Here is an 8170-nt window from a genome sequence, read left to right on the forward strand (position 1 = left end):
GAGTTTGAAGCTCGTCACAGTCATTCAATCCTTGAATCCTACTCAGAATACCACAGACAAGGTTAGACCTTCCGGATTCTCTTGAATGCCGCCATCAGTTCTAGCCTATATCACGAAGACTCTGATCTCAAGGAATGGTTGGCTCGGTTGTCAGGCGAGCACTCTGTTGTCAGGCGATCAACCATGCATCGTGTATTAGGAATCCAAGAGATATTCACCCAATCGAAGGTAGAACGGAGGTGGTTGTCCGTCACACGTTCATAGGTGAGAATGATGATGAGTGTCACGGATCATCACATTCATCAAGTTGAAGAACAAGTGATATCTTAGAACAAGAAAAAGCGGAATTGAATAGAAGAACAATAGTAATTGCATTAATACTCGAGGTACAGTAGAGCTCCACACCTTAATCTATGGTGTGAAGAAACTCCACCGTTGAAAATACATAAGAACAAGGTCTAGGCATGGCCGAATGGCCAGCCTCCCCAAAGTGATCTCAGAACTAAATGTCCAAAGATGATCAAAGGATCAAAAATAATCCATCTTGAGCAAAGTATGGACTATCATATATTGCTGGAAAGCCCAGGATGTCTACTTTCCGACGCCGTTGAGAGCGCGCCAATTGGGCTTCTGTAGCTCCAGAAAATCCACTTTGAGTGCAGGGAGGTCAGAATCCAACAGCATCTGCAGTCCTTTTTAGTCTCTGAATCAGATTTTTGCTCAGGTCCCTCAATTTCAGCCAGAAAATACCTGAAATCACAGAAAAACACACAAACTCATAGTAAAGTCTAGAAAAGTGAATTTTAACTAAAAACTAATAAAAATATACTAAAAACTAACTAGATCATACTAAAAACATACTAAAAACAATGCCAAAAAGTGTACAAATTATCCGCTCATCAGCAGTGTCAACACCTCATATAGAATTTGCTTTTCATTAACCTAACTTACTAATATTGTTGCTTATTCATTTTGCAAAACTACATCTTTTTGACAAAGAAATCATCAATATGATACTTTCAAGGATTAAGGACAAACTTTAAGCCAACAGTACGTCCTTAAAAAATTTAAAGACATGCCTTACCCAATATTGGATCTTATTGACGATACAAAGGACCGACTTATCATAGATGAGCTGAATTTTGACATCGAAACTCTCAAAAATTACTTAACTGACAATCTATCTAAGATGAACAAAGATTAGAGGAGAGCATTTGATTCGATTATTCATGCAGTTGATGGCAACGCTGGAGGTTTTTTCTCTGTGTATGGTTATGGTGGTACTAGAAAATTGTATCTATACAATACTTTATCAGTTGCAGTAAGAAGAAATTGTGGCATCGTTCTAAATGTTGCATCAAGTGGAATTTCTTGTCTCTTGCTTTCGAATGGTCGAACACCTCATTCAAGATTCAAGATCTCACTTGATTTGAATGAGGATTTTGTATGTTGTATTAAACATGATAATTCTCTTGCCAAACTAATTTGCATATCGAAACTTATTATATGAGATGAGGCACCCATGTTAAAATTTCAAATCACTCGACAAATGCTTGCAAGTGATGAACATGCGATTAACTATTGGAGCAAGTGATGAAGAACTAGACAAAATTAGTAAGTTTTCAAAATGACTATTCAATATTGGGGATGGCTTAGCCAGGAATTCTATTGATGGAGAGGTATAGATTGACGAGGACAATTTGATTGTTGATGTAAATTATTCATTTGACCAGATGGTTGATTTTGTGTATCCAAACCTACTGACTAATCTTAATATTATGACATTTTTTAAAGATAGATCAATACTCAGTCCTACTTTAGAAGTTGTCAATGAGGTAAATGCTTTAATAGTGGATCACCTAATAGGCAAAAAAATATATACTTAAGCTTGGACATTTTACGTGTGGAGGAAGAAAAGATGGAGTCAGAGCTTGACACAATTACACCTGGTGTTCTTAATACCATTAATTGCTCAGGATTGCCTCTGGACCTGTTGACTCTGAAAGTAGGTATACCAATCATGTTACTACATAACATTAACCAATCCAATGAGTTTTATAATGGTACAAGACTGCAGGTACAAAGATTAGGCAAGTTGAATGTATGTCATTAATAAGGAACAAGGTAGGTTAAGTCGTCATAATACCGCGTATAAACATAATTTGGAACAACCAAACTTTACCATTTAGGTTTCAGCAAAGATAGTTTCCAATTATTAGTTCATTTGTAATGACGATTAATAAATCTCAGAGACAAACACTAAGCATGATTGGACTAAGAGTATTAATTCAAAACGATTGTTGCAGCTCAACAAATACAACCATAAATGTTGTATGCAGAGAAGTGTTCCAAAACATATCATAATCAAACTCAACATCTACCGGGTCATAGACAACTATCATATCTTAGTCAAAGACTTATATAGTTACAATAAATATGGTCAACATATTGTGTTTTTCACTGCAATAGCATTGAAGAAGAAGAAAAAAAACAAAACACAACCTTTTTAGTATCAAGTTTATTTGCAATTTCAGCAAGGCATTAAAAATAGTTCCTTCCTCATGGTACTTATATTATGTTATTGTCTAATGAACCTCGAACGTAACATGATGTTCCGGTGCATGGCACGGGATAATGCATTAGTTCTAACTTCGAAAAATAATGGTAGTTTCATAGTTGATTAGGTTGGATAATAAATTTTTTTAATTCTTTTCAGTAATATTAAATGTAATTTTTTTATTATAGATTTTTTAAATAAGATCAACAAAAACATATTAGATAAGAAATATTATATAATGAAAAATTATACTTAACAACACCACTTAAGAAAAAAAATGAAAAAATTCATTCCTAATTAAGTTGTTTAAATATTATATCTATACTTTTGATCTTTTGAATAGTGTATGCGAAACGTAGTTTTTTTCATCATCAGTTCATACATACAAAAAAGTGTACTCCGATTAAAATATGGGATATTTGAATATATGCACGTACTTACTTGAAAATAGAAAATTTTAATATATTTAAGACATTAAAAATATAAAAAAATTTAAAGTGTGTTTAGTTTGCATATTTTGTTTTTATAATTTTTTTTGTAAAAAGAAAAACTTAAAACAAAAATATCATTTTATTTTTTTTTTCACAAAATTTTAAAAAAACAAAAAATTACAAACTAAACATATCTTTATCTTTCAAAATTTTTCTTTTTATAATATCCTTAACAAATATCCTAACAAAATATTTGTCATGTACTTTTTTTTATATTACTAGAAATCTTATATGGATAATCCTTCTCTCCTTATATTCTAACATTCTTTATACCCTTACTCAACCCTCTCTATTTACCCATGAATCAGTTAAAGTTTCTCTCCAAAACTTTTTAGTTTTGTAACGATCTTGGAGTTTTGTAGCAACAAAGAGGAAAAAGAAGCTACAAAGCTAAAATCTGTTAATGTTGAATCCTCTTTTATATATTGCATCGCCTCTATTATTGTCATCATTCTTTTTCCTTTGGCGTCTCGTGCTTGGTGAGCTTCTGATATTAATTATTCATTTTGTTAGGATAGGATTACAGAGTTTGAGTGTATAAAATTGAAAAGTTTAGACTTTTCTTTAGAAAAATGTTGTCATTGAATTATAATAAAGGACTAATCGTAATTATTTGGGATACTTTTGCTATGGTAAAAATAGACATGTTACTATAATATGCTCTTTTTTATTTGCTATTGTAGTGGACTCAATTTTTTTTTTTTTACTTTCGGTGACTAATTAGTCTAATATCAAAATCCTCAAAGACTTATTTGTCACCTTATTCTAATTTTATTAAAAATTATAGTAACTATATTTAAAAAAAAACTCAAAATACCACTTATAATTTATAAAAGTTTAATCAACTTATTATAATTTTGTGTACACTTAAAACATTATTTTGATTCAAGGAACAAAATCCAATCAAAGTAATAGTAAAAATATAAACCTTAATATATAATTTGGTAAAGTTTTTATTTTTTAAAAGTATTTTATCAAAGTTAGTTTTAAAAGTTAACTTTTTAAAATATAGAAAATTAGAAAAATAGCGGTTGAATTGAATTGCCTAGCACCGATTAAAGTCATCAAGTCAAATGATGATTTGTGAGAAATAGATTCGATCCTCCAAGACATTAAAGCTACCCTGGAAAAGCTCATGTTATGTGGTTGTTCTTGGACTCGGACCAGGTAGTAACACTCCCCTCAAACAAGAGCCTCTTTTTGGGTTTGTTTGATTTTTGCATAGGCCTTCTTTTCTCTTTTATTTGCCTTATGCTATTTTTTTTACTTTTGGGGTTCACCAAGGATCGAACTCTTGACTTTTCGAACATAGAGCTCTGATACCATGTCATGAAACTCATCCCAAAAGCTTAAACTTATGGGATCGGAGAAGGCAATATTAATAATTATATCTCTAACATTATAAATAGCTTAGTGTTATTTGTGATGGTGGAGTTTGTATATACCAATTAATGTAATATCAATATGTATTTTAGGTGAATTTGATTTGAAATTTGGGTTTGTAGAATATTATCACTTTGATATCTCATTCTTAGATATTTTTGAATAGGTGAAGTTGTCACCCATTTGTAACTTGTCATGTTTGATAATAAAATATTTGATTGTTGATTTTAAGTTGAGCCACGTAAATTTCTCTTGTGCCATTTTGTTAGGCTTCCGCTTCCGTGCCGCTCTTTATCGCCTAAATTCATAATAAGTAGTATCAAAACTCAAAAGAGTTCTGGGACAAATTTATTTAGTAGATGTCATCTATGATGAAGTTTGGAATTAAACAATTTGATGATTGCATTAATTTTGGGGTGTGAAAAGTTCGTATGATGATATTTCTTATACAAAATGGTGTTCGAGTTACAATTGATGGCAAAAATAAAATGCGGGACATAATGGAAGTGACACAATGAAAAGAGACTGATCAAAAGACTCTTACTATGATTTAGTTATGCATTACAGACGATGTATTACAAGAAATTCTTTTAGAAAAAATAGTAGTTGCATTATGGAACAAGTTATCATCATTATATATGACAAAAACCGTGGCTAATGACATTAGTGTCTTGCAATGTTTGTTTACACTTCATATGGCAGAAGGAATATCTGTAGAATCTCACATTATTGAGTTCACATCACTCATCATAGAGTTGAAAAAGATGGTTGAGACTTCATTTAGAGAACAACAAGTTATGATGTTGCTTTGTTCATTATCTAATTTGTATAAACATTTTCGTGAAATATTTATCTATGGATGTGAAAGTTTAAATAATGATGAGGTTAAATTCTCACTTTTGAGTCACAAAAGAATGAGGCATGATAATGAAAATCATATTGATGTTACCAATATTTTGATGGTTTTAGGTAATCGAAAAATATTGAAAAATCTAAAAATTATAACGAATGTAGACATAGGTATTACCACAAAGAAAAACATTAAAAATCAGATTGTCCAAAACTCAGAAGTAAGAAGGATAAAGAGTCAAATGCAATAACAAATATTGTCGAATATGATGAAGATGTTCTCTAGTATAAGTTTTTTTGTTGTTGATGCGTTGTGATTCTTGATTAGGGTTATCTCACCTCACTTGTCTACTTTAATTTGTTCTTTTATTTTAGTATTACTATTTTTACTACTCTAATTTAAAAAAAAAGAAAAACATAAAACCAAGTGGAGATTTGTTAGGTTGGCTTTGTATTTATTTTTATTTGTTTAATCTATCAACATCTAAAGTTGTTAACTTATAGCTATTAGTAAATTTGGTGATATAATTATTAATGGTGAGTGAGATTGCTGGTTTTATTTGTTAGGGTTGGAATTTATATACACTAATTAGTTTAATACTAAGGCCAATTCTTCGGTATAGACAAGGGGGACAAATCTACAGATATAGATTTGTGGTTTTACTTTTTGAAATTAATAGAAAAATTATTAGACTAATTAGAAGTAGGTGAGTTATTGCCTACACCGGTCCAAATGAGGAGATTGATGCACCTGTCACCTCTGACACAAGCATCTGCTTTGGTGGCAGGTCTTTTTGTTTTTTACAACATTGCCTATATAGTTTTGCATATAGTGTTATGACCCCTCAAGTTAGACAAGTTTGCATTTAAACCCCCACTCTATGAATGGGCTGTTGACTCACCGTTTTAGCCCAGTTGGTAGAGCGAGGAGATGAAGAGCGACTGAGAAGCCCTATATTTTTGGCAATTTTTGGTTACAGAGTATTCGGTGTGATGTCCGTGAACGCCATTTCTGCGCAGGACTGCATGGAGGGAGAATCCACGGCGGACGAATGTTATCGGCTGTTGTCTGCCGAATAAGAGGGAGGCAATAGTAGCGATGCCTTCGGTCCAGGCGGCGACGAATTCGGTGACGAAGTTGATGATGGGAAATTAGGGGTGGAGTCGGATGCAGAGGAGAATTTTGGGGATAGCTTCTTTGACAACTGAGAAGAGATAGCAGTGGACGGCGTTGCAGAGCTGGGGTGTATAAATTTCAAGGAAATAACTGCAAAGGAGATTATGATGTGTCATTTTCTGGATCGATCGGTGGCATTCTTGTTTTACAGTTTGTATGCGAAGATGAATGGTTTTGCTGTGAGGAAGAATAAGATTCGGCGAAATGTGAGGAATGAGATTACTCAACAATAATTTGTATGTTTCCGGCAGGGGTTTAGAGGAATGGGGTCTGTTAACGACGGCATGCGACGCAAGCGTGAGCCAAAGGCGGAGACCAGATGCGGCTGTGAGGCAGAGATGTGCGTCCACGTGCCCTCCGAAAGTGGTAGATGGATAATATCATACTTTCAGGACGTTCACAACCACGAGATGCTGGACGATAGACTAACTTTCATGCTACCGGGCCATAGGAAAATGGATGCAGCCGCCCTGGAACAAATGAACATGATGCTTAGAGTTGGGATTAAAACCCCACAGATTTATTCATCTTTTGTGCAGACTGCTGGGGGATTCCAAAACCTTCCGTTTCTAAAGAGGGACATGTATAACTAGATAGGGAAGCAACGGAGGCTCATTGGTGGGGATGCGACGGCTTGCCTTAAGTTCCTAGAGTCAACGGCGCAGTCTAATCCTGGAATGTTTGTGCGTTATTTGGCGGACAAGGATGGTCGGTTGGTGCACGTATTTTGGTCGGATAATTGCAGTCAGCTGGATTATGATTTGTTTGGGGATGTGGTGGCATTTGATGCGACATATCGGAAGAATAAGTATATGTGTCCACTGGTTGTGTTTTCTGGAGTGAATCACCATAACCAAATGATTGTGTTTGCCGCTGCACTAGTTGCAAATGAGAATGAGCAGACTTACACTTTGGTTGCTCCAACAGTTTCTGGACGCCATGAAGGGCAAAGCACATGGGTGTGTGATAACATATGGGCATGGAGCGATGAAAAAGGCAATCGAAGCGGTGTTTTCTGAGGCCTATCACCATTTGTGTGTGTGGCATCTGCTGAGGAATGCCACTTCTAACCTAAGCAACCCCAGATTTATTTCTGAATTTAAGAAATGCATACTGTTCGATTATGAGGTGTGGGAGTTTGAAGATCATTGGCATTATATGGTGGATGCGCTTGGCCTGTCTGATAATCAATGGGTTTCTGACCTTTACTCTAGGAGAAGGATGTGGGCAACTTCTTTGGGGGTTTTCGTACAACGTCAAGGTATGAAGGATTGCATTCAATGCTGGGTAAATTCATGCAGTCTCGCCATAATTTGAGGGACTTTGTTGAGCAGTTTATGCGTTGCATATCCCAAATGAGGTCCAGGGAAGCACACTTTGATCTGTTATCGATGGTTGGGGAACCAGTTCTACAGAGTCCATTTCATGATTTGGAGAGGTCAGCAGCAAAGAAGCTGACAAGGGCAATTTTCTTCAACTTCAAGGCATGCTTTTCCGCGCTTGCACACTGAAGGTACGAACACACACATGGACCCAGACTTCTGATACATTCACTTTGTGTAGGTCAGCTAATGCGCGTAGGGAGTGGCAAGTGTGTCACTATAGTGACAGTAACAGTTTCAAGTGCTCTTGCTTGCGAATGGAGTCCTTTGGTATACCGTGTGATCACATTGTAGCAGTGCTGGTACATTTAGAGATGACTAACATACCAGA

The sequence above is a fragment of the Arachis duranensis genome, chromosome 7, assembly GCF_000817695.3.
Source record: "Arachis duranensis cultivar V14167 chromosome 7, aradu.V14167.gnm2.J7QH, whole genome shotgun sequence".
Lineage (NCBI taxonomy): Eukaryota > Viridiplantae > Streptophyta > Magnoliopsida > Fabales > Fabaceae > Arachis > Arachis duranensis.